Raw genomic sequence first — 22,386 nt, 5'->3', positions numbered from 1 at the left:
GATATCTTTCTGACTGACAGTCTGGCCAATGACATTTGAGCAGTGTCTGTCACTAGTAACCAGTGCTGCTCAGTTTTATTTGCTGCTTTTTTTACTCAAGGGAATGACCTCAATTAAATAAGGAATAATTGATGCTTATGTATGCGTGCATTCTCTATCTCTTCCTTTCCCTCACACTTTTGTACGCATTGTTCCCTTCCTTAAATAGATACATTTTGCTTTCTTTTGACGATGGATATAGAAAGTGACCTTTTGGGTTGACTTAAAAATTCCTAGCTAATATTATATACTCGATTGTTTACAGGGTCCTCCAAAGTAAACCTAAATCACACATATACAACAGTCCGCCATAAATTCATCTGTCATGAATGAACTTCATGGTCATTATTGAACACTGCAGTTTGTGGTGTTGTTAAAGAGAGGCGTTTCTAATATTTTGTGCAGTCCATTTACAATATTTAGGACACCTTTCTACCAAGCGGTATACTACAGGATTTTACTCACCTTCTTCTCCTTTCACTAAAACTGCAAATATTGAGTTGGTCTCACCCACATCGCTGACGTGTCAGGTTTTTATTTGTGTCAAGTTTCAGGACATTCGAAACGATCTAATGTGAAACGGCCATGACTGCCAACAGCGTCAGAGACGACAGTTGGGCTGCGTCTCCTGTCCTCAGGGCTCCGAGTTTAAGCCAGGCGTCCCAGAGGGCCCCAACTGTCAAAATGACTTGTAAACAGGAGGGGGGGGGGGGGGCTCAGTGTCAACTCCCATAAGTGTGGTGGGAAAAGCCCCGGCATCATCCTGTCGAACCCCGCAACAATAAACACAGCAGGAGAAGAGGGGAGGTTTGTTGGGAGAACGTTGACTTATCATCTCCTTGACAGAAATTTCAGACACAGTGACTGGGTCAGGCTGAACTTGGCATTTAAACTGTGTGTTTGTGTGTACTCTTGTACCTCTATCTTTCAAGAGCAATTTGAATTTAAGACCTTTAGAGAGTATTTGGTATAGCAGGAACAAAAGTCATAGGTTGAGTTACACCTCAGTCAGCTTAGCAACTGTTCATGCACACAGAAGCCTCCAGATGGCTGAGGCTTGTTGTTTGTATTATTTCTTCCTCCTGTGGGGCTTGTTTGAGTCTGCTGTGCTTTAACGGTTCTTACTATAATTCCCCCGAGCACTATTACTGCAAAAGAAAAGAAAAAAGAACTTAACGCATCAATAAACACTAACAGCTGAGCTCTTGGAAAGATTCTTCTTCCAAACACCTTACAATCACTCCATCTAAATATTGGTTACAATATTATAACCCTAGTTCTACAAGCACAGGCGGAGCCCTCTAATGGACTCTATGGGTAATACTCTCTCCCAATCACGAGCAGGCATTCGCCAATCAGGACATGCCTACCTGAATACATTCAGACTCCACAGTATATAAGGCAACACACCCAGCTGCTACACTGTCCAACATCTTATTTAGCAAGCAGCACGGCCTCCTTGGTAGAGGTGGGCGGGTCCCTTCCTGCTTGCCAATAGGCTCGGGAGATGCACTCAAATACAGTAGCCAGCTTGCCAGGTGTTTCTTGGATATGGTTTCACCGACCACACCATCTCCAAAAGACACAACCAGCTGTTCAGTGCGTTCAACATAACATGCCAACACACAACCTGAACAGAACGGATGTAACTTTGCTTCCTGTACTCCTGAAGTTCTTGGAAACAAATGAGGGATTTGGTCTGAAGGAAGCCTTGTTACAATCACCATAAAACAGCCAGCAAGGGGCGACAGGGTGTTGAGTTCACACACTCTTTCTGCAAGCAACTGATAGCTGTCTTGAACAACAACCCTTTCAGAGAAGGGCGTTCCAGAGGTTCAAAAGGAACCTTCACCAAAGCCTTGAGCACTAAGGCCACCAGGCGCTGTCTCCTGCCCCCCTGCAGGAACCTCTTCATGAGAGCGTGACCAAAGACTGGTCTGTCGCCAAAACCCCAAAAGAAATGGCTACTGTGTATACTTTAACAGTGGCATGAAACAGCCACTATCCACCAGACAAGAAATAATAGATCCAACTGCACATGACAGGGGATCTAGCCTTTCCTCACACCAACACTGGAACCCTGAACACAGGCAATAGTGGATCCCGCTCTTACCACTTGGATGGTCTGCACCATTTGTACAGATAATCCAGCCCACCTAAACCTGTCCCTCTCAGGAGCAAAGCCCACCAATTGCACCTGCCTCCAAAATTGGGTGCCATCATCTAAGTCATTACTGCATACCGCAGCAACAAGAGATGACCTGAGGCTACCAGAATGACCCCCAACTGCTCACTCTCGTCAACAGGAGAGGGATGAGATGGAGCGGCAGTAAGGCGTGAAGCAGCTTTCTTGGCCGTGGCACGTGAGCACTAAAACTGGTGTGCAGGGTGTTAACATCAACAGGAATGAGGTAGGGAGCAGAATCAAGTCCACACTTTTAAGACACTCCCTAAACAGTCATTTCTAGTAATTTCTTCACCGTCGGTCTGCTCCCAGCAGGACCTTTCTGTTGACCCATTGCCCTCTCAGTGCAATGCCAATGTGCCATTGTTGAATTGCTGACATACTGCTTTTCAATGATTTTAGTTTTTTCTGTACCACCAGTACTGATTACGAGGTTTATTTAACAGTACCTTGATTGCATTGCTGCTGAAGTTCTTCGTCTTCTTATTACAGACGTTTCTTGGTGGCAATTCTTGGGCATGTGCCAGAGTATTTGCACACAACACAACTGCTGCCCTTATACATAGTGTTTAGGGGGCTTTGCCTTTGCCTTTGCTAATAGTAAACAATTGGTCACACGCCTCCGATTTATGATCAAGTTGGATTCATCATCCAGCACTTCTGGGTAAGAGCAGATTTGGATGGTGTAGAAGATTTGGTACATCGCGAGAGGACTTTCATAATTTTTTTCACTGAACAGAAAGGTAAGCCAGAACCTAAGACACATTTAAGAGCTTGTTGCTGCATGAGCTACATTCTGTATGGGAGCGTACTAAAAGTATTTGATAAAAAAATATTTATTTCCTCTTTTATTGATGTCAGGTGATTAATCTGAATCAAAAGGGGCATGTTTCACTCAAATCCGTCGTCAGCACCAACCTGCACCCTGTGGCCCCTCTGTTCAAACAAGATTTCATGCATCATAGTTCCCCAAACAGATCTATTGTGAGATGGCTGTTTGCTGCCCTTCACAGCCAGCTCGCCTGAGGCCTGGAAAAACGACATCCCTGTGACAATCACAGCCTTACCCCTTTAAATTTGTTTGTGAAAACACACCATCTGTGGCGAGCTCAGACATATTTTGCAGGCCACTGGCTATGACAAAACCGTTCATTTTACAGAGAAAGAAGGCAACCAGCTGTAAAATATTTCACAAATCTGATTTAGATATGTCATGCTTCTAATGCAATTATCCTTTTGTCAGTCATGCTAAAGGCTACAGCTGTACAGTGAACTGTGCTCTATTACGTTACAGTACAACACACAATGATCCTACTGCTGCCACCACTAACATCCAAGCAACTCTTTAAAGGTGCAACAATTTGAAGACGGCTGAGCTGATGGCTTGCAGTTAACGGTGCTCACAGAGCTAATGGTTCAAACGACAACGGTGCTGAGAGAGCTAACAGTGTTGAACTGTTAAAAATGCCCCTTTCCTGTGTATGCTACAGTAGTAGTTCAAATGTAAGGACGGTCTGTTGTTGCCCTGATAATACCTACAAATAGCAATTCCACCATGTCAACTACTTATATCATTATTAAATAATATTTTTTTTTTATTTCTGTTGCATCTTTGTCTACATATCATCCATTATGTGAACCGCTTATTTCACTCAGGGTCGCGGGGAGGCTAGAGCCGATCCCAGCTGACATTGGACGAAGGCAGGTTTCAACCCGGACAGGTCGCCAGTCCATCACAGGGCACATATAGAGACAGACATTCATATCCACACCTACGGGCCATTTAGAGTTTCGAAATAACCTGAGCTGAATGTCTTTGGACTGCTGGAGAACCCAGAAGGAACCCACACTGCCACGGGGAGAACAAACATGTTGTTTAGCATGTTAGGGGGCAATGTTAGCTTTACAGTCCAGCTGAGGATGATGGGAATCTGGTCATTAATATTAGCAGTCTCCTGATATGACCACATGTACATAATGAACATTTTGGTATCTAAAAATTAGGTCAAAGAATTTTGATAACCCACACTATAATTGTTCAAATAACGTTCCCTTAGTTCAGTGGTCACCAATCTTTTTATACATTGTCATATTCATGTAATGTGTTTATGTAACTTTGTAAATGCTGTTCATTCTGTACACATGACATCTATTGCTTCTGTCCATCCGGGGAGAGGGATCCTCCTCTGTTGCTCTCCTGAAGGTTTCTTCACTTTTTTTCCTGTCAAAGATTATTTTTGGGGAGTTTTTCCTGATCCGATGTGAGGTCAAAGGTCAGGGATGTCGTATGTGTACAGATTGTAAAGCCCTCTGAGGGAAATTTGTAATATTGGGCTATACAAAATATACTGAATTGAATTGAATTGAGAGAAAAACACTGTCCAGACTGGATTTATAACTTTAGGCTTTTTATTTGGCCTAATTGTAAATGAATGAAATCAAACACTTTGGTTCAGCTTTCAAATTGATGTGACCAAGAACACACTAAATGACTTAATTTCAGTGAAACATAAGAAGTAAATTATTTGTTAACCGCACACAATATGAACAAGAGAAAACACATTTGCAATGAGCAGGCTGGATGAACTACCACTATTAACTGTTGTATTTATCAACTGAAGTTACAACACAACACTGACAACATGCTCAGTCAGTGTAACTAATGTAAGTTCAGTTCAGCTCTGTGTTCAATCACAATGCCATCAGAAGGCATTTGACTCAAGTCTGTGAGCTGTCTGTGACTGAACACTGTCTGTGAGCTTATAGTTGGGCTCATAAGCACAGCCAGCCAGTCTGAGCCCTTATAACAGTGGTTCTCAAACTTTTTCTGTCACGCCCCACTTCGGAGGAAGAAAAATGTTCATGCCCCACCGCCCCAACACTATTTGTGTCACTATTTGTGACTCCTGCATCTGTGCTTTTTCAAATAATAGAATAGCACTTTGTAGTTTAACACTTTAGTAGCACTTAAATGTCTCTTACTGATAGCACTTTGTAGTTTAACGTTATTGAAGAAATTGTACTCGCTTGATTCTTGTTGTTCTGAGTTTGGAATCATGGTTTAATGCACTTATTGTAAGTCGCTTTGGATAAAAGCGTCAGCTAAATGACATGTAATGTAATGTAAATAAAATTGCAATCACTTTCAAGTAAACCAGATTGCTCCATCAGACAAGAAAAAAAAGAATTTGCAATCACTTTGTTAGAACAATGCAAACTATCTGTGCAAAAAATAACTAACATTTTGCAAGAAATAGCTTATTGTGGCTGCAATTAACTTGTTTCGCACTGAATATCTTTTCAAGATAATAACAATAAAGTGCAATCTGTGAAAAACTAAACAAAAACAAGTTAAAAAATTGAAGAGTTTTACACTGAATCTAAAAACCAACAACATTGTGCAACCTGTGCAATGAGCCGGCTTTCCACTACAAATCTTTTAAAACGGAGTTTGAGGCTTGATACGGCCACTCTCAATTCATGCTCAATGTTGAGCTTTTGTTTTGAAGGGCAACAGCAGAAAAGCCCATCTCACCAAGGTAGGACCTGGCAAGTCGCCAAGAATCTTGGCCATCGTGCATGCACAGGCGTAAGCTGTTAACGCTGTAACAAACATTTCCGCGAAGGCAGTGGCGGGCCGTCAGGGCCTTCAAAGCCTTCTCTGAAGTTCTAAACAGAATCACAAATTTATAGCCATTTTATAAAAAAATATATATATATATATTTTATTTTTATAATTAAAAGTTATATCTATTTTATAATGTAATTGTATTTCACAAATACACTACATGTATTATAATTATTGTTCTCTATCAACTTATTTTCTCATTGCACAGACAGGACTCTCATGTGTTCCTCTGCTTCAGGCCTCTGGTATTCCTCATGCATAGGTAGCTGCTTAACAGCATCGTTATCCAATCACATCGCATGTTAATGGTCACGCGGGCCGTGTGACCAATCACACGTCCAGGCTTCTAGAAGGCTCTCTCAACTATTTTAAACAGGCTTCTTCCATAGGGAAGACATGCCCATGTCTTTCCTATGGAAGACATGCCCGTTTAAAAAACTTGCGCTGTGATTGGTCAATCGGCTACCGTGACTCGTCATCTAACAGGAAACTATAGCACGGTTCATGTTATTGAAACTGTTGTTTCGAGAAGTAATTGAATTTATAGTATTTTAGTTCTTTCATCTATGGCTGAAGGAGGAGTAGTAGAACCGGACTTGGTGGCAGATTTACTTCCAACGCCATTCTCAAGGAGGACGTTGGAGGAAAAGCACGGAATCGTAGCAAATGGCCGCCCTACCCCACAGCTAACAGCCTTGACCCAGCAAGAAAAAACATTTATGCGTCACTTTCAGTTTGCCAACTACAATATTATACATTATAGCTTTGAGTACTTTTATCATGTTTGTCCGGTTGTATGTGTTTGGTGTAATGTATGTCGAGATGGATGCCTCGTTTTCTACTGCAAACCAAGTCTACCTACGGGTACTAATAAAGTAACCAAACCAAACCAAAATATTCCTGGATGACAGCATCGGAGAAGAGTTGCAAACTGTCTGGGAATGCCTTTAATTTGCGACTGAGCGTCTTGGTGTTTACTGCCACTGTGGAGCGGACATTCTCAGCCTTAAAACGCATTTAAAACTTACTCTGTCTATGGTGTTGTTTTTATTATATAATTAATTAATATCGTTACTTCTGATGTTAATAATATTTGAATGCCTCGTTATTTTCAGTGCAGTGTTTTAGCCAGGTTTTGTGGATTTTTTTCGTCATGTTTTATTATAAATAAATGTGACTGGTTCTTTTAAGAATTTGTTCTTGTCCTTGTGTTAATTACGTTGATTTGACTATGCATTGTCCGTTAATGACCCAGCATGCCGTCATGCGCGTATTTATGCATTTGTAGGTGTTGCGCTTCATGTAACATTTTATTTCACTGGCGTCATAATGAGGTGATTAGGGTTTTCAGCTCTAGTCGAGACGGCACAGAAGGCCTGGGTCCGAAATGCACGGCCCGCCACTGCGCGAAGGTACAGGCACTTCAACATGTATTTATTAATGACTTAGTTGTATGTCCGTGTGCTCTGAAATTTTGTAATATGTGAAGTTCTCAATAAAGGTCTTTCTGCATGTCCCCTGCGCCCCACCTGTAGCTCCCCTGGACTACGTTCCCCTCATTGGGGAGCGAAGCTGACAACACTTCGGCTGTGTAAGAACACATTTACAGGCGTTCATGAATCTGAGATCTTTTCTGACGTTGATCTTCTGAAGTCCGTAAGAAAACATTTCAGAAGACACTTCAGAAAATGTTCGAGAATGAGGAACAATGTGTTTCTGAATTTATTTTCATTTTATTTTGGAAAGCGACAGGGAAAGTATCTGAGATCAACGGGTTGGCGACCACTGCCTTAGTTCATAGTTTGCTGATGATATAATTTGCTACAGATTCCATGATCAGCCCAGCACCTTGCTTACATTTTGTGTAGGAAGTGCTGACAGAGTTGTCTCCAGTGGTGCAGTCACAGTTATTACAGCGATCCATCTAGGTCCTAATCCATTGACAGGTGAGTCACATCAGACGGTGACTTCAGATTAGATTGCAGTGAAGATGACTGAGGATATCTGGACCAAACAACCAGACCGTATTATTAAAAAAAGCTGTCTCCAGCACGGTAATCAGTTTTTGAAAATATCATTGGAGTAAAATGCTACTTCCATGGCATCTGACTTCCATGCACCTGCAGAGCGTGTGAGTCAGCAAAGTGCAGCAGTCAGTATCTGTCATCAGCAGGGACCAACATGTCTGTCACAGTCTCACCTGTGTCGCTTTTGTAAAGCTCAGCAGGAAACTGTTGCACACCGTGTGTCATATTAAACAGGCACTGGTCCCAGCTAGGTGACTGGAACATGTTACAGGCTCTAAAGGAGTGTCTGTCATGTTGTCTCCTATTCCTTCCTGTTTGTCTTCCCCTCTTTGATGTATCACATAAACCGACCGTTTTACATTACTTACATAGACTACATAACAAACATTACAAACATACTTATTTTAACCCAAACCACAATCTTTTCCTAAACCTAACCAAGTAGTTGCCCAACTAAAAGTAAATCTATGTTGGAAGTTTATTTTGAAAAGACACTGCACTGAAATAAGCAGAAACTGACAGGCCGTCTGAAACTGAATAGAGGGGAACCTTAGTTTAAAGTTTAAGGCAATTGACAAAGCGTCTGCATTTAGGGAGTTGGGAGTAAGAAAGTGTTTAATGAACAGAATCAGTAGCAAATGAAAACTCTATGTGTTGATGTTAAAGATGCTGTCATTTAGTGATCTACGTAAAGTGCAACACCAGGACATTAAAAAAGAATTGTGCATATTACCACTGAGCTCTTGTTCAGTGAAGATCAACAAAAGAAACTCTCTTTGTGAGTCAGTCTCTCCAGAACAGGTCACCAGTGAGAAAGTGAACGACTCACAACGGCCATATCAGTAAAAAAAATCATCAGGACAGGATGTGTTGCTGTTATGGCGAGGCCCGAAAACACGGAGTCCGTCACCGCAGTACTTGTTAGACAAGATGACGGTGCTGCTGAGAGCAGCAGAGCACAACAAGAGAAGAGCGCCCACATGATAACAGCTCCCAGCCCATCATCAGCTGCTGAGTCATGAGACTGGCCCTGGGAATATTAACCTTCTTCCATCCATCTTTTCATGGTGGGTACACATTACTGCACAATAAGTCCCTGTCTTCTCAGCTTTGGAGCTACACCGCAACTACACAGCAGTGGCGAGCGTCAGTACAGCGGCAAGCGTTCAGCACACGTCGAGAAGAAAGTGGCAATCTTTGTAGACAAGAAACCCGCCCATACAAGATTGGGAGCCTTTTTATTGCCTCTCAAAGCCTCTGAACATGGCGACAACTTCGTTTTTTCAGTAGCTAACGGTGCAAACTACGAAAAAAGTGCTGACAGCGCTAACAGGGTTTGCATGTAGGGCAACCAAAAGGTGTAATAATCAGCTGTAAGCGCTGAGCGGTGTAGCCGTTAGCTAGCCAGCGGGTCGCGCTCACTCGCACTGAAATGCACTAAAAGCATTTATGTTTGACAAAGCTAGGAGAAACTGGGATAACAACACACGCAGTGGGAGAGCAACTTCATTCACTGCTCAGGTAGACATTACTCCACTACGTATTTATGTAGAAAGTTGTTGTTTTGCTCTGAATCATGTATGTTGCATTTTTAAACAGACAAAAAAAGAAAACCCGTAGAAATTGTTAAAACACACACAGTACAATCGTATTAACAGTAAGAAAGGAATACGAATGCAAGACAGAAAGACAAAAGAAACAGAGATGGACAGAAACATAAAAAGAGACAATAAAAAATGTAATGTAATGAAGCAAGGACAGAAGCAAAGATTTAAAACTAAAGGGAAAAATATAAAAGGGAAACAAAGTACCTTTTATTTCGGTCTTCCTGAACATTAATAATCTGCTGAAAGCGGAGACATAAAACATTTCCCAAAACAAGCAGCAGACAAAATAAAATTTGTCAGAGGCGATGTTGGAGAGAGATTACGAAATTGAAGGACAGATGGATGAGAGTTTGAATTAGGTCTGTTGAACAACGCTTCACAGAACTGGTTGCATCCATTCATTCACACAATACAGCAGTGGTCGTTGCAGACACACCTGGCTGAGAGATCTGCACTCTACTGAATGCACTTTTCTAGTTCTCAATTATGTGTTTTAAGATATAAGCACATTTTATCAACAGTTCAAATAGCGGCACCGTTTGTTTCTCTTCATTCAGTTCATGTTTGGTCACTGCCCCTTGACATGTGAAATTGACGTCCTCTTTAGCAGCTGGATATGACGTACAGGGCTTTCAACAAACTTCAACATAAACCCTCCTGCGGTATTTATGGACAGTATAGTGCAACAGATGGAGTGTGAATTGCGTTAGAGTCTGCCTAGGGCAGGCGGAAGTGGTGGTGGATAGGTCAAACAAACACAGGACCTTCAACAAGGTGACCTGTGTTCCTGTGAAACTGAAAGTAAATGTTGACATTTTGTCACCTGAGCTATTAGTGTCTTTAGTTACCTGAGTCCAATGACTCGCTAGTAACGCGACTCGTTTGTCTCTCACTAGTCGCACTAGTCACTAGTCAATCTAGTTTATGTCAACAATGTTGCTTTTTGCTTCTACTTCTTTGACAAGTAGGGAGTGAGAATATTTTTGCATCGGAGCTTTGAATAAAATAGACATTCACAATGGTAGAGGAAACCCTGATTTTTGTAAATTGCATCCACATTTTGACAAGTTCCACAATATTCTGCATTTTACAGCTGATTCCATTTTCATCATCAGATTCCTTTATTCCACCCTTGTTTTCCAAATCGCAGAAATCATTGCGCTTTACTAATGTTATGTCTTTCATCAGTCTATTCTGTAAACGGGAACATGAATGGAATAGGGAGGACTGAATGTAAAAGAGATTTTAGAGGCACAGAGGATACACAAGTAAATGGAAAGATGCCAGCAAACAAGCACATGTAATCTGTGGGACATTTAGACAAAGATATTTGATGTTATGTGTTGCAAAGAGTGCTGTTTGGGCTTGAGTTCCTTCTAAGCTGAGCTTCCACACACAGTCCTCTAAGTAGCAGAGGCTGTAACAGATTGTAGCACAAAACAGCTGACTTTGAACTTCCAGTCTGGTTTCCACCACTAGAACAGCTGCGGCTGAAAAGACAGGTATGAAAACATAACTCCAGTCAACTTCCAAACGGTGTTTGTAGGTCTAACTTCAGTACTGATTTGAATTTCCCAAACCATTCCAAGACTTTCCAGATTCCTACCTGCCTTTGTTCACAGCCTGAAAGTAATCCTTCCTGCTTTGTCACTTGAATAACTGTGAGAAATATTTCAGGAATGTAAGGTGCTGTGCCAGACTGGGTAACTTACGCAGACTTCATGTCCCTCTACATTACAGCAAACACTCAAGAGTTAGCCCTCTTTCATGTGTGTCACTTCCTGTTTCTATATCGGACTCCAGGAAGCCTAAACTCAATCAACCAGCTTCACTTCTGACCAGCTGCCTGTTTACAGTAACGCAAAGTCATAAAAATAAACAAACACAGCCTGATAATGAATAGGTTATTCATACCATGTGTACTGCACACAATAACAGGAGCTTTGCTCTATTGTGTAGTGAATCGGTCAACAACTCGCCGGACTTTATTACGGGAACATCTTTCCCTTTTTCAATGTCCCTCCCATTGTTGTCACAGCCTCTTTTCTTCTGACGTTTTTACCTTTTTATAAAGGATTACTGTAGTGGAAATCTATACTGGTTCATAGTAAAGTACAATGTTTATTCATTCTTCATAACAAAGTAGAGAAAATTAACTAGAAACTATAAAACGTCAATCCATAGGCTGGAACCGACACATTTTTACAATGCGAATACAGAAATTGGATGCTTGAAGGACATGACAAACACATTCCGAAATACAGTTTTACATAAAAATTGCATTTCTTCTACATTGTACTTTATGGGAATCAAGAACTATGGCTGGTGTTACTGAAAAGGAGAAGATACATACCCACATTGTCTTCACTATCAGCAATCTTTACTAGCTCCGGGGTAAGACGCCAAACATGAGCCGGAATGTCTCCACATGTTGTCGTAGCTGCCTCGACACGTTCAGTTTGGGCGAAAGCTTGCGGTGCAGCTACAAAGACCCTCTGAATCGGCTCATTTGCTACCCCTTAACCTCCTATTGCATCCAGCTCGTCTGTACTGGACACTCTGACCAGCTGTTACACTGAGGAAGTTATCGGCATATAGGAGGAAAAGAGTGTGGTGCAAGGAAATAAGTGAGTTGAAGAGAACAGAAACTGAACAGGAAAGACAATAGCAGTCCAGTGCCTGAGGCAGAGAGACAGGGGGGGGGGGGGGGCGGGCGAAGGCTGCAGGTAGTTAATCCTGGCTGTTCATTTCATGCTCGGGTGGCCGTGCAGCCGTCCATGTTTCAAAGCCCTCGTGAGCTCGACCCAGAAGCCCTGCAGGGAAAATTAATGACTCCAATAAAAGTGTCACATTTTCCTGTGACGTTTCCCGCATTGTGCTTTATTGGACAAATCTTAATTTGGCCTTGATCAGATCACCATAGCTTGTTACTGTATTCTGGAGAGAAATGAATGAGGCAGTTTATGTGTGTGTGTGTGTGTGTGTGTGTGTGTGGGTGGGTGGATGACTAAATTATTTCCTTTCTGCAGTTGCCAATACACAGGACATGATGATTGATGCTGTGTCCTGGCAGCTGAGCACCTGTGTTGCTGTAGTGTACCTGAAAGGGTATTGGACAGTGGAAGTTAAGTTTTCTAGACTGTAACTTTTTGTATCCATTGGGCCATCTGTAATGTCAACATTTGGTATTGTTGCCTAAAGTCAAGCATTTGCATTGCACATTGACAAATGCAAATTCAATTCCTACCACTAAATTTTGTTTGAAAATGTTTTCCTGCAGCTGGAACAAAAGACGATTGTGTAATTTTACCCTCAGTGTCTCCAAACAGTCCATCGTCAACCACTAAATGACCATATGTTGTTATGGGGTTGCTTGTGTTGTCTTTTTGGTCCTGTGGCTTGTGTGAGGAAAGCGTTTTCTTTTAGTACAAATTACATACATTGTCATTGTCAAATACCGAATACTTGGTCAGGGCCCCACGGGGTCTGATGCCAATGCTCCGAGGCCCCCTTGAGTGTCTGTATGGGGCGCACTGGGCTTTCAACTAACTCCACTAATCTCATTTTGTATTAAAAGCCTGTCTGACCCAAAGCTCTACAACACTGAGAAGACAAAGAATGGCTTCCTTCGCTCAGAGGGCAGCGCCAAATCCATTGGACCTGGTTTCACTTCACAGGAAGTCTGAGGAAGAGCCTTAAAACACAGTGTTAAAGAAACACACTGCAACTGATTCCTCAAATGCCAAAATTCAAGTTATAATCAAGTCTTTTCGGCCCAGAACACAGTACCAAGTGTTATTTAGGCAGCGTGAGAGAGAGAGAGAGAGAGAAGCAAGAAATAAGAGACAATGAGAAGGAAAATATTAATCAAGGAAAAGTAAAGAGAGGGAGGGGTGAAAGAGATTGAAAATGAGGGAGATGAGAGGAGGAGAAAGAGAGTGCTGATAATGTATGAGATGGAAAAAGGGTGAGAGCCAAATGGATACAGGGAGTGTAATTTTAGATCCAGACCCCCCCAAAAAAAGAAAAAGAGATGATGAAAAGAGAAGAAGCGGTGGAAAATAAATAATACGAGAGGGAACGTTGAGACACAAACATAACGGAGAAGAAAAGAGAAAGAATGAAAATAGAGAACACAAGCCATTGAACTTGAGATGAATAAGGAAAGAGAGAGGGATTAGAAAAATGAACGACAGAGGAAAAAGGGTAGAACGATGGATATTTAATAAGTGAGAAAGAAGGTAGACAAACAGAGAGAGAGAGAGAGAGAGAGAGATGTTATCGACCCTCTGAAACTGCTCTAATGTTGGCCGCAGGTGCTGCTACTGTCTCCACACTGGAGACATCTGAGTGAGTGTGTGTGTGTGTGTGTGTGTGTGTGTGTGTGTGTGTGTGTGTGTGTGTGTGTGTGTGACAGGGCTCACAGTATTTACAGACAGAGACAGTGGTGACCTCATCACGTCCTGGGTGCATTTAGATGCGGCGTCAGACTGTCAGCAGTTACACAAACGGAGAAAAGAAGAGAGAGAGAGAGTCTAACACACCTCTGATCCCTGGGATCCGCCCCACATACACACACACACACACACACACACACACACACACACACACACACACACACACACACACACACACACACACACACACACACACACACACACACACACACACACACACACACACACACACACACACACATACATACACACACACACACACACACACACACACACACACTTGTTCCCTCTCCTTTGATTAAATCTACTTCTCTCCGTCTGCAGGCCGTCAGCCGTATCGTTTCATCAACACACAAAAGACCTGCTTGGTTGCGTTGCTTTACAGAGACTCACACTGCCGGCTTCTGGGAAGGCTTTCACAGTTTGTTGATACCAGGATCCATTTTTCCATTTTAAGAAATGCAGCAACAAAACTAAGTTCCGGCGATATTAAAATCCCTTTTCTGGCTTGATGTTTTCAAAATTCACAACAGGTGTGGAATATTGACAATAACACTGAGTCTACCTTGAGGCATTAGCTAAACGAGAGCGCCAACAAAACAAACATTATGTTTGGATGAATGACCAGAGGCAGTGTGTTTTGGAGGGAATTTCTACAGAAATGGCCCAAAACATCCAGTCGTGAACTGATGTCACTGTCACCTCACAAAATCCTTTTTGGGCCGTAACACAACAATTAACACGCTATTTATGACAATTTCAGCCACATTTCTAAAAGATTAAAAAGATGAAGTGATAGTCATTCTGTACAGACATGCTTGTAAACCGCAACTTGACTGCTTTGGGCCGGCATACAACCGCGGTACGCTGGTGGAAATTCCAGTTTAATTAATTTCTAAACAGATTAAATGATCTGGCAGACACCGACAGCCTGATATTCACCTCCCATCATTCTTCAGCAAAAACTTCTAATGATACTAAGTGAATATTTATAATTCCTTCCCGTTTGCTAATCATTGTCTTATCATGAATGAAGTGATGGAGGAGTAAAACGTCACCTCACTGAAGAGCAGAAGAGAATAGCACACATGGTAAGAGTTGTAAAAAGAAACAGCAAAGTTTCAAAGTCAAACCGATAAGTTCATCATTAACCTGCATTTCTGATACACCGTCGAAAAACAAATAACATTTTATTATCGCCATGACGACAAACAAAGCGCAAAGTTGGCAGGAGGCATTATTGCCGATGCAAATGAGCTCTTGACGCTGGAAAACAGCAGAGCAGAGTCGCCCACGATTAAACACATCGGCACAAAAACACCACTCTGCTCCGAGACCTCCAATTAAGCGTGTATGTGTGTGTGACTCAAACCACGGCCACCCGCTATCGCCTATGAGTCATCCCTCTAATTAAGAGACCAGAATCACGACACCTCTCTGTGTCTCCGGAACAATTATCCAATTAGGCGAGCCGTGAGCCTGCAGGCTGACGTTTCTCTCTCCGAACTGCACGAAAAATGTTCCACTTTTCCATCCGTCACCCCAAACGTTCATTTAGATTAAACTGTTGGTCAACTTGCCCAGTAATGCGTTTATGACTGCCCTCGTGGATGGATCGCTCCAGCAATCAACACTTAAATATTCACTATTGTACAGTTACAGTGGATTGAAATTGGTTGTATTATTGTGTGGCATCTCAATTGCTTTGAGCACTCTAATAAGAACAATTTAATTCAGGTTCAAATAATTAATATTTAGGTATTAAAGCAATCAAATGGCTATTCATATCTAATTTAAACGGGCTGAACAACAGTGCTCATTCTCACTGACTGCTGCTTTGCCATTTATCTTTCACCTGCATTTTTTTATCAAACCATGGACAGTGCTGTTTGCTGCGTGCACAGGCTGCGCAGGTCGGAGTGGCGCTGTCCGTAGTGGCGCTGTCCATAGTGGCGCTGTCCATAGTGCTGAAACAGAGCTGAGGAAATCGATTAATGGAATGGGTTTCTTCATTCGGTGTCTTAAACTGTTTGCTTCTCATCGTTGTTAAAATAGAGGGAGAACGAATAGCACTTTCTAACGTCACAAACAATGGTTTCTAGCACCGCCAACAGCTGATTCTAGCACCGCGAACAATGGTTTCTCGCACCGCGAACAATGGTTTCTCGCACCGCCAACAATGGTTTCTATGACCGCCAACAATGGTTTCTCGCACCGGCAACAGCTGTTTCTAGCACCGCCAACAATGGTTTCTCGCACCGCCAACAGCTGTTTCTAGCACCGCGAACAAAGGTTTCTCGCACCGCCAACAATGGTTTCTACGACCGCCAACAATGGTTTCTCGCACCGGCAACGGCTGTTTCTAGCACCGCCATCAATGGTTTCTCGCACCGCCAACAGCTGTTTCTAGCACCGCCATCAATGGTTTCTAGCACCACCATCAATGGTTTCTAGCACTGCCAACAGCTGTTTCTAGCACTGCCAACAGCTGTTTCTAGCACAACCATCAATTGTTTCTAGCACCGGCAACAGCTATTTCTCACACCACCAATAATGGTTTCTAGCACCGCTATCAATGTTTCTAGCACAGCCAACAATGGTTTCTAGCACCGCCATCAATGGTTTCTAGCACCATCAACAGCGGTTTCTCGCACCGCCATCAATGGTTTCTAGCACCAGCAACAGCTGTTTCTAGCACCGCCATCAATGGTTTCTAGCACTGCCAACAGCTGTTTCTAGCACCGCCAACAATGGTTTCTAGCACCACCATCAATGGTTTCTAGCACTGCCAACAGCTGTTTCTAGCACCGCCAACAATGGTTTCTAGCACCGGCAACAGCTATTTCTCACACCGCCATCAATGGTTTCTAGCACCAGCAACAGCTGTTTCTAGCACCGCCATCAATGGTTTCTAGCACTGCCAACAGCTGTTTCTAGCACCGCCAACAATGGTTTCTAGCACCACCATCAATGGTTTCTAGCACTGCCAACAGCTGTTTCTAGCACAACCATCAATGGTTTCTAGCACCGGCAACAGCTATTTCTCACACCACCAATAATGGTTTCTAGCACCGCTATCAATGTTTCTAGCACACCCAACAATGGTTTCTAGCACCGCCATCAATGGTTTCTAGCACCATCAACAGCGGTTTCTCGCACCGCCATCAATGGTTTCTAGCACCATCAACAGCGGTTTCTCGCACCGCCATCAATGGTTTCTAGCACCGCCAACAATGGTTTCTCGCACCGCCAACAGCGGTTTCTCGCACCACCTACAATGGTTTCTAGCACCGCCATCAATGGTTTCTCGCACCACCAACAATGGTTTCTCGCACCGGCAACAGCTGTTTCTCGCACCACCAACAATGGTTTCTCGCACCGGCAACAGCTGTTTCTAGCACCGCCATCAATGGTTTCTCGCACCGCCAACAGCTGTTTCTAGCATCGCCATCAATGGTTTCTAGCACCAGCAACAGCTGTTTCTAGCACCGCCATCAATGGTTTCTAGCACCACCATCAATGGTTTCTAGCACTGCCAACATCTGTTCTAGCACCGCAATCAATGGTTTCTAGCACCACCATCAATGGTTTCTAGCACTGCCAACATCTGTTCTAGCACCGCAATCAATGGTTTCTAGCACCACCATCAATGGTTTCTAGCACCGGCAACAGCTATTTCTCACACCACCAACAATGGTTTCTAGCACCAACCATCAAATGGCTATACATAGCTAATTTAAACGGGCTGAACAACAGTGGCCAACAACTGTTTCTAGTAAGAGAAATAGTTTTTTAATATTTGCATAAAGGCTTCATGACGATACTGTCAACTGCCAGCTAGGACCCCATACATTACATCATGGAGGTAAATCCACCAAAAGAAAACACTATCTGTCACTAAAAGCAACATCCATTTGGTGGAAATCCTCTTTTCACAACATTTTGAAAAATACCACAACGTTCTTTTTTTCTTGCACGACAGCATTATGCTATATTATGTTATGCTATGTTATGTTACAGTATAATGCGATGAAGTAGCACGGTAGGTGTCAATCCTCCAGTCAGGTTAGCTGTTAGTGTTGTTCTCTACAGTACCACTGTAGCCGTTCTGGCATCTAATCACAGTGATTACTTAACCACAGAGGCTCTTAAGTGCTGTTTATCAGAACTCCTCGGGAGAGCAATTACACCACCACTGCTCTCTCTCTTTACATCCACCCTCCTCTGAAGCTATTTCTTTCATCCTCCTTTCCTCTCCCATCCATCCATCATGTCTCCCATCGCCCTCCTTTCAACCTCTTCCTCTCCTTTCTTTCCCCTACTTCATGTTCATCCATGTCCTTGTCTCCTTTCCTCTCTTTCCAGTTGATCCCGTCACCTGTCCTTGCATTTTTTTGTTCTTTTCTTAATCCAATCTTTTTTAATCAATCTATGAGATTTTTTAGATATTTCACAGGATAAGGGAAAACGTCAGCTGGTGGCGCTATAAATAAATAAATGTCATGAGATCGCTAATGTCCTTAGGATTCATCGTCTGAGCCTCACAGATAAAGTATTTGAGTCCGTACCCAACTTTTGGACCGACCATCATTGTCTTTTTTTAATGCAAAAAAACTAACAAAATGAAAGATAAACTTGACAAACCTTTTCAAAAAACTATACCCAAATGTCTTGTTTAGTCCATCCATACTCACATTTGTGCACTTCTCAACCAAATGTACTGTCCGTGAACAACATCACACCCAACTTCACCCCTTGGTGAACGCATTCTTTTAAAGGTCACACTGCCGTATGACTTCTGTGAGAGACGGCAAACAAAGAGGGATGTGAGAGAGAAATCTGGGTTGGGTCCGTGGTGCTGGGGGGATTGTGATTGGTTGTGGAGTGGTAAAAGGAACCAGTAAGTAAAGCATCCTTCTGCCTTCAAGGGCAAAAAAAAAAAGCACAGATTATCTCTCCGACGAGGTTGGCACGAGTTCAGTGTGAGAGGATGAAGGAAGAGAGGATGGGTTACTTGTAACAAATGAAATACAGGAACAGACAAACAGACAGAACTTTATATATATATATATATATATATATATATATATATATATATATATATATATATATTCTTTTTGTGTGTGTATTTTGCAGCCATTGAAGCAAGTAAAAAAAAAAAAAACTGAAAAAAAGGAAAGAAAAGAAACTGACAATAGAAAGCTATCACAATAGAAGGACAGCAAGGGAGGGAGGAGAAAATGAGGGGGAAGAGTGCAGACTTATGAGTAAGTAGAGAAAAGAAGATATGACAACTGTTGCTGTTGAAAGGAGGAATTCTGTTGGAGGAACAGAGGATTCATTGTGCCGGCTGTTTACTCAAAGAAGGCCATTAAGGTCTGTTGAAGCATTTCCCTGCAGCTCAATGAAGTGCGATGCTTTCCAGAGATCAGTCTCTCTCTCTCTCTCTCTCCTTCCCTGCCTCGTATGCTAAACTGCTCATTTCTGTAGTAGTATATGCATCAAAACAAGAATTCCTCAGGATGACGAAAGGAGAAGCAAGTGGCTTCATGCTCGTACGGCATGGAAATCAACTTACGTGGCGCGAGGTAATCCATCTCAGGAAGCAAGAATCCACAATTTGATTTGTTCACACTCCATTTATAGTCAATATAGTTCATTTTGAACCTGTCAAGCTCGATTCAACACATAACAAACTACGTTCTAAATAACATCAACGCTGGATCTAAAAGAACATTCTTTTCTTTTAGTCTGGTTCCCTGCACAGTCGGAGGGGTTCAGTGACACAGGCGGCTGATTTAGTTGTACAGTCTCATGATTTATTAATGGTCTGCAGTCAAAACCCCTGGAGCTGTGGCAGACACACAAGTGCCCGCTGTACTGTACCATCAGCGCTTCCAGCTTGTCCAATTGCTAATGCAATTTGACTTGCTTTTGCAACAAGTTAATGGGAGCAAAAATAAAAGCTGGCTGCGTGAAGAGTGTAGGAGACAAGCTGAGTTCAGAGGCTTGCAGAGAGATGTTCTCGCACAGCATGCTCTGACTTCTTCTTGGATGGCTTTAAAGTCCATCCGACGAGCGTTTAAGAATGAGTATATTTTCGTCACTTTTATATTCCTGCAGTGACACATATATTATTAAAAACAGCAGATTTACTTTTTAAAAATTGTAAGGATATTTGGTGAGCCAGAAAATTATGCAGAAAGCCCACATTATATGAACATTTTACTACCATATTAATATGAATGTAATTCAGTGTTTGTTAACATAGCTATTAAAGCCACCTCTTGAGTGCGTGTTCGAGGTGACTAATGGCTCTATAAATACACATGTACGCCCACATGCCCGCTGCGTACGCGGAGCAGAGTCCTGCTTTCTGCGGCAGGTGTTTCACCCACAGAGACAGTCAAGAGGAGAGAGGCAACAACCATACTCACGGTGCGCTTCCACGGGCAGCGACGTCCCCTCAACCGACCGCGCGTATCCATCCAGAGAGAGGGGGGGAGGGTGGAGAGAGAGAGAGAGAGAGAGGGAGGGAGAGAGAGAGAGACAGAAGAAAAAAAGCCTGCTAGAGGTGATGTCGGTTTAAACAGCCTCCACAGCGCGGCACAGTGCGGACAGAGAGGCGACGGCCGGCAGACTGAGAGACACCGAGAGAGGGGGAGATAACACAGAGAGAGAGAGAGAGAGGGCGGAACATTCTCTCTCTCTCTCTCTCTCTCTCTCTCTCTCTCTCACATGAGCAAGCACACATAGTTGTGTTCATGTCTACGCTCTCATATTGAGGTTAAAGCAATACCAAGAAAGATGCAATAAATAAATGTACGTGATTCTTGTGGGCAACAAGTTACCCTGAAAGTCAGTCATATTATGAAAGGGCTAAAACAAATGAGATCAAACAAGAAAGAGAAAAAAATATATAAATTAAATATGTTGCACAAGTTTGGGGCGAACTGACCTATCGACCTTGTTATCTATTAACAGAAATGGAACATCATATTCATAATGTTTTTAATCAGTGAATATTCACCTGAAACTAAGAAGCAATGTGTTTGTTTTGTTCACTTAGAATGAGCCCTTCGTATCTCCATAAGGAGCAGGTCCTCTCCAGAGAGACCGCCATCGTGTTTCTACAGTAGCCCAGAACAGACAAACCGAACTTTGGCTCTAGAGAGATTTCTATGTTCCCATTGTAGTCCACCATAGTTCTCTGACTTGTGAAACTGGGGTAGCGTGAGACGCAACACTGTGGAACCTCCAGCCGCCATCTGATTTCAGTGGCTCCCAAAGTAGCGGCATGTCGATGAGTGACAGCCTCTAAACAAGAGTCTTGGAAAGGCTAGTTGCAACCTGCAACCACACCACCATATCTCCCAAAACAACAATGTCACTTTAACTGATTAAACACATTGCACCCGTCTGGACCATAGTATGTATATAAGAAGTGGACGTAGTCATAGTGACGTCTATTGGTTGGTGGACTGCCGTTACGAAGCCTCTAATTCGGCAATTTCATTCGCCATCTTGGATTACGCCCGCCGCCATGTTGTGGCCCTTAAGCATACTCCCCTGGATGGTCTAATTGACTCTAAATGGACCATCATCTCCTAAATGAATATCATGCTGTTTTAAAGAAGACTTAATGTTTACTGAGGGAATAAATCCAGTGTAGTAATTTTCTCAAAGACTTCTATACAATCTGATTTATTTTTGCAACTGGAACAGTCGCCCCCTGCTGGCCAGTAGAGAAAATGCAAGTTGTAAGGAACAAAGCGATAAGTGATCAAACATGGTTACCATAACATACTACCTATAATAGTCTGTATACAACTAGTCTTACAAAACGTTATCATTCTCTATTAACATTAACAATGGTTAGTACATTATCTGTCGTCAGCGTGCGAAAAGAATCCAGTAGTCCATGGTCAGGATTACAGGTGTATGAAATGTTGCTGCAGACCTAATTACCTGATAGGAAACCGGCGTAGAGTATCAGCACTGGTGTGCACTAAGTCATATCTTGACAGTACATGAAGCTCCCTTGCGACAGACTCCTCGCTGGCCCATCTGGAATCTGGAGGTCGGAGACGATGTTGTCGTTTCCGTGGAGAATCAGAAACTGTTTTTTTTACATGTTTCTGTATTTCTCCTAATGGGCTCCATGTGTTTTTTTTGTGTTGATGATCACACCTGCATGAAACCTGGAAGAGGTTGGCTATGTGCTGCTTCCCCCTTCCTGCTGTGTTGTCTGTTAAACGACGTGTTCAATTATGTGTTTGGTTTCAACCTGCAGGAACAAGGGAACAAGGTTTTTTTGGGGGGGGGAGGAAGGGGGGTGGGGGTGGGGGGGTTGAGGGGGGGTCATGTCCTGTAAAAAAATATATCCAGAACCTCGCGTCCCTGTGGCCACAGGAAATCCAGGATTCAATTAATTAAAGTTTAA

The 22,386-nt window shown here is 42.7% G+C and overlaps 1 protein-coding gene across 3 annotated transcripts in view; it reads right to left on the bottom strand.

Annotated features, from left to right (window-relative positions):
* Nucleotides 1–20,585, bottom strand: part of gpr4 (G protein-coupled receptor 4) — a 39,882-nt gene extending 19,297 nt beyond the window's left edge. The window contains exon 1 of one of the 3 annotated variants that reach the window (XM_034548364.1): nucleotides 20,381–20,585. The gene's annotated coding sequence lies outside the window, so the exon portion shown is untranslated. Of the gene's footprint in view, nucleotides 1–504; nucleotides 656–18,637; nucleotides 18,711–20,380 lie in introns of those variants that run through there. The other 2 variants (XM_034548366.1, XM_034548365.1) reach the window with 2 other exon arrangements.
* Between the last annotated feature and the right edge of the window lie 1,801 nt (nucleotides 20,586–22,386).

The sequence above is a fragment of the Cyclopterus lumpus genome, chromosome 13 (assembly GCF_009769545.1).
Source record: "Cyclopterus lumpus isolate fCycLum1 chromosome 13, fCycLum1.pri, whole genome shotgun sequence".
NCBI classification, from domain to species: Eukaryota; Metazoa; Chordata; class Actinopteri; order Perciformes; family Cyclopteridae; genus Cyclopterus; species Cyclopterus lumpus.
The sequence above is the reverse complement of the archived record's forward strand: the minus strand, read 5'-3'. Positions and strand labels throughout refer to the sequence as shown.